This window comes from Xiphophorus couchianus, chromosome 2 (genome assembly GCF_001444195.1).
Source record: "Xiphophorus couchianus chromosome 2, X_couchianus-1.0, whole genome shotgun sequence".
In the NCBI taxonomy this organism is placed as follows: domain Eukaryota; kingdom Metazoa; phylum Chordata; class Actinopteri; order Cyprinodontiformes; family Poeciliidae; genus Xiphophorus; species Xiphophorus couchianus.
Window position 1 is genome coordinate 4,509,374 of NC_040229.1, and position 6,000 is coordinate 4,515,373.

The window sequence follows — 6,000 nt, forward strand, 5'->3', positions numbered from 1 at the left end:
GCTGCTGAGCAACAAGTGGTCGGTGAGCAACCTCTGCTGGTACAAATCGGTACTACACCTTTAGTTTTACCACCGCAAATATCAAGCAGCTCACCAAGTTCTGAAAGAGAGTCATCGCAAGTCAAAGATCAAATAAATTTGCATCCAATATACAGAAAGGATTTTCCAATTTTTGGACAAATCGGTGATGTGGGACAAAAGGATAAACTGAACTTCACTAGTCTTGAAAGACAAATGGAACGAGGACTAAAAAAAGGATACGATGAGGGAGACATCGTTGAAGCAGTGATCCAAGCCATTGCACCTGATGTGAAATTAAAAAGTTATCTAGAGAGTAGGTCGGAATTATCCTTGAACTCTCTCAGGCAAGTGCTTAGGACACACTTCATAGAGAAAGATGCAACAGAACTCTATCATTCTTTGACGCGTGCAGTACAAGATCCCAGAGAAACTCCTGTTCAGTTTCTTATACGCACAATGGACCTTAGACAAAAAGTGTTGACTGCTTCTGATAGAGCCAAAGCTGGACTAAAATACAATCCTGAGCTCGTGCAGACACAATTTTTGCAAACTATTCTGACTGGATTACAAGATGATGCTGTAAGAGTGGACATTAAACCTTACTTGCAGGACGTAACTGTTAGTGATGAAATGCTTCTTGAGAAAATGAGCGCTGCCTACAGTGTTGAACTCGAAAGAAGGAATAAACTGTCGACCAGACAAAAGAGCATCAAAGTGGCCTCAGTTCAGGAAGAGGATAACTGCAAAAATGAAAATGGAAGCTCAAAGAAAAGCAAAAACCAGACAGAAAAGCCAAACCCCATTGTGGAAAAGCTGGAAGCTAATAACAAAGTTATTTGTGAAGCTATCCAAAATCTTTCAACACAAGTTGCTAATTTGACTCAAGCAAAAGTGAAAACTGAAGACAAAAACATAAGAAGTAAGCCATACTATCCAAGTGCTACCAGAAAGAGTCCCAGAAAATGTCGTCAATGTGAACAGTCAAACCCAGAAGGAAAATGTACACACTGTTTTAAATGTGGAAGCAGTGAACATTGGGCTGTTGGTTGTCGGAAAAAGAAAGACTCAATAGTTAATGTCAATAAAATCGAAGTACATATTGCAAATGTTATTGACAGTGTTGTTCCACAAAAGGATGTATCTTTGTCAAAAAAACAGGAAAAGACAGCAAAACTAATAGGACGCAAAAACCTTGTACAGTGCAACATTGGAGGTGTTCCAGTCACAGCTCTTTGGGACACGGGATCACAAGTGTGAATTGTGGATCTAAACTGGAAAAGAGAACATCTACCAGATGCCGAGGTTTGATCAGTGAAAGAGCTTCTTGAGGAAGGTATGTTAGATCTTTCTGCAGCAAATGGGACTGAGATACCTTATGAGGGTTGGGTAGGAGTTGAGTTTAGTCTTACAGAGAACAGAGACAGTGAGCTGTTAGTACCGTTTCTTGTAAGCTCTGAGCCAATTACCAAGCCAATAGTGGGTTTCAATGTCATAGAAGAACTTGCAAAGTCTAACATATCAACAGATAGGACTCTTCCCAACAAGTTTTTGCACAGTCTTGGGTCAGCATTAGACGTAGGACACAAAAAAGCAAAAGCAGTGTTCTCCGTGTTAAGTAAAGACAAATCTATGTCGGAGAGTCAAACAGTAAGGCTAGGGAGACAAGATGTTATTATCCCAAAACATCAAATGTTCAAAGTAATCTGTGGAAAATTCAAGAAAAATGTGCTAAAGGGACAATATGCAGTGTTGGAACCAAATGAAAGCACACCATGGCCAGAAGGATTACAAATACAGCAACAGCTAATACACATACCAACTGATGAGGGAGCAACAATTTCAGTTGTAGTCGAAAACAACACAGACAACAATATCAGACTACAAAACAGGACAATAATTGGTTCATTATTCACAGTGGATAACGTACAAGATGTAAAAGAGATCACAAAGAGGTCACAAAGTGAAAGTGGACATGAACACACCAAAGACATGAAAGTGACACCAGAAAATGAAGGAAAAACTGACAAACAACTATGGGATCCACCAGTTGATGTTTCACACTTAACAGCAGAACAGCAAGACAAAGTGAGAAAAATGCTAAGAGAGGAAAGTGATGTTTTTGCACAAAATGAGTGGGATACAGGATGCATACCTGATCTGCAGATGAAAATACATCTCAAAGACAGCATTCCAGTGACAAAAACATACAATTCAATCCCTCGTCATTTGTATCAGGAAGTGAAAAAGCACATTCAAGATCTACTCGGTAGGGGGTGGATACAGGAGTCAACTTCTTCTTACTCATCACCAATAGTAATTGTAAGAAAAAAAGACCCTACCATCCGACTTTGTGTGGACTATAGACAATTAAACGAAAAGACACACCCCGACAGACATCCCATTCCAAGAATTCAGGAAATGTTGGAAAATCTTGGTGGAAATTCCTGGTTTACTGTGCTAGACCAAGGAAAAGCCTACCACCAAGGCTTTGTTAGTCCAGAGAGCCGAGCATGCACTGCCTTCATCTCACCATGGGGACTTTATGAATGGCTGAGGATACCTTTCGGACTAACAAATGCCCCAGCTGCTTTTCAGAGGTATATGGAAGGTTGTCTTGGAGATCTCAGAGATGAGATATGTGTGCCCTACCTTGATGATGTTTTAGTTTTTAGCAAAGACTTTGACCAACATGTGGAAAATGTGAGAAAAGTTTTACAAAGACAAAAAGAATGTGGAATCAAACTCAGAGCAAAGAAATGTGATTTTTTTTTAAAAGGGAAGTGTGTTACGTCGGCCGTGTCGTTTCAAAAGATGGATACCGGATGAATCCAAAAGAAGTAGAAGCTGTGCAATCTTTGAAAAAGTCAAGTCCTAAAACAGTCAGGGAAGTAAGATCTCTTGTAGGCTTTCTAGGCTACTACAGATCATTCATAGCCGACTTCTCAAGGATAGCAAAACCGCTTTACGATCTGTTGTCACATCCAAAGACAAAGAACAAATCCTCAAAGAAAGGTTCTTCACAGTTGCCACCATCTCAGTCTGTGGAATGGACAACATTACAGCAGGATGCACTTGAAAGGCTTGTAGACGCTTTATCAGATCCACCAGTAATGGCCTACCCAGACCTTGAAAAACCATTTGTGTTACAGGTGGACGCGTCAGAGGAAGGTCTTGGGGCTGTCCTATATCAAAGGCAGGAGGGAGCATTAAGAGTCATAGGCTATGGTTCACGTACACTCACTCCAACTGAGAAAAACTACAAACTTCACTCAGGGAAGCTTGAATTTTTAGCTCTGAAGTGGGCTGTTACTGAGCGATTTCGAGATTACCTTTTCCATGCCCCACACTTTACAGTGTACAGTGATAACAATCCCTTGACATATGTGATGAAAAGTGCTAAACTGAATGCGGTAGGACATCGCTGGGTCTCAGAATTAGCTGATTTCCGTTTTACTCTGAAGTACAGACCTGGTAAAGTCAACCGAGATGCTGATTTTCTATCTCGCAAACCTGCAGAAATGGACAAAATAATGTCAGCATGTACAGAGGAATGTAAAGCTGATGACATAACAGCACTACAGCAAGGACTCAAAGCAGATCACTGTGGTGATACTGACTGGATTTCAGCTGTTACATGCAATGTGGATGTACTATCACAACTAACTGCTCCATGTACAACTCCAGTTGAGCCAATAGCAATCAAAGACATTCAAATTGCTCAACAAGAAGATCAAGTGACACAACGAGTAATCACATTAAAGCAGAAAAATGAGAAAGTTAAATACAGGGATAAAGTGAAAGAGCCAACTGAAGTAAAACGACTTTTGAGAGAATGGCCTCATCTTTACCTAGACAAAGATGGAGTTTTACGAAGAAAAACGAAAACTAGAAATCAACTTGTAGTGCCTGCTAAGCTAAAGACACTGATTTATCAGCAACTTCATGAAGAAATGGGTCATTTAGGTGCAGACAGAATGATCTCATTGGCCAGAGAGAGGTTTTTTTGGCCAAAAATGCGAGAAGAGATTGAACATTATGTTACAAGAGTCTGCCGCTGTTTGAAACAAAAGAAACCCAACCGAAAAACTAAAACCCCACTACAAACTATTACAACCTCTGCACCTTTTGAACTAATTTCGATTGATTATCTGCATCTAGAGAGAAGTAAAGGTGGAGTAGAGTATATTCTTGTAATAGTAGATCATTTTACTAAGTTCGCACAGGCTTATGCAACATCTAACAAGTCTGGAAAGACAGCTGCACGCAAAATCTTTGACGACTTTATTCTGCGATTCGGATACCCTGCGCGAATCCATCATGATCAGGGAAGGGAATTCGAGAATGAGTTGTTCAGAAAGTTGCAAAGTTACAGTGGGATACAACATTCAAGGACAACACCTTACCACCCTCAGTCTAACCCAGCTGAACGTTTTAACAGAACTTTGTTAAGCATGCTCAGAACACTGGAAGAGACACAGAAACCTAACTGGAAAGACTATTTGAACAAAGTAGTACATGCATATAACTCTACAGTGCACGAATCGACTGGCTTTTCACCTTTTTTTCTGTTATTTGGAAAAGAGCCAATCCTACCTATTGACCTATTGTTTCCAAAAGAGCAAAGGCAGTCACAGTCTCATCAAGACTATGCAGACAAATGGCAAAGGTCAATGCAGGAAGCTTACAGCATTGCACAAGAAAACATGAGAAAAGCAAGTAAGAGAGGACAAACGTATTACAACAGAAAAGCCTGGAGTTCAGAACTTCAACCTGGAGACCACGTTCTTGTCCAAAACCTATCTGAAAGAGGAGGACCTGGAAAAATACGTGCTTACTGGGAAAACAAAACCCATGTTATAAAAGAAAGAAAAGGGCAAGACAGTCCAGTTTATGTGGTGACACCATTGGATGGTGAAGGGAGGGAAAGAACCCTTCATAGGAATGTCTTACTACCCTGTCCTCATCTTATTGATGGGCAAGACATTAAAGAACCAAAAGAAAAACACAACCAAAAGAGACAAGTAAACAGACAAACACGCCAAACCACAGACCAAGTTCATGAGGATTCTGACAGCTGTAGTGAGGACGAGTATTCTGTGTGGATTACCCATCAAAGCCAGACTACCAGTCTCAACCCAAAAGCCCCAGTCTTTCAGTCCAGATCAAGCCAACCTACAGAAGAAACCCAAACTAGGAGACTTGTACAAGGACAAAGCCAGTTTCAGGATGAGAATGATTCTGCTGATATCAGGAATCAGGTGGACGAGAGACATGGGGAAGGAGACACGCAGAACCAAGACCGAAGTCAAAATCCGGACATGGATACTGAAGGTCAACCATTTGAACTTGAAATGCCTGAGGAAGACATCAATGCTTCTTCAGAGGGTGATCAGGAGGTGGAGCAGGAGCGACGTTCCTCAAGAACACGTCAACCAAAATCCATCTTTACATATGATGAGTGAGGGAAACCTAGTTTCATATCTTTGAAGAAATAGGAATTGTATTTTGAACCATATATAGTTACAGTTACAGTTAAAGTTAATTGAAAATGTTATATTATTCATTTGGTACACAATATTCAGTTACAAGTAAGAGTCATTTTTCAGAAATGTATTTCTAGTGACTACAGCTACACTTAAAAGTTATTGATGCGTTTACAGAAGGAAGTAAGTGTTTTGTAAGGTAACACAAAAGTAGTCTGTAAGAAGTCGTACTACATTCAAAGTATGTTTAATGTGGATACATTTAATAAGGTGGAATGGTAGATTTAGCCATATGAGACTTAATGGACTTGGGAGGCCTACCAATGTACCGATGATTTAAGTCAATACACTGAAACAGGAATATAAGTAAATGTACTTATCCTGTACACATACATGTGTAGTCATTTAATATGTAGTATTGGTTATTGTTTTGAAGAGCAACATGTAACTAAATGGTACCTGAGATGGATGAGTTCAATGTTAGAATCTAGTAGCA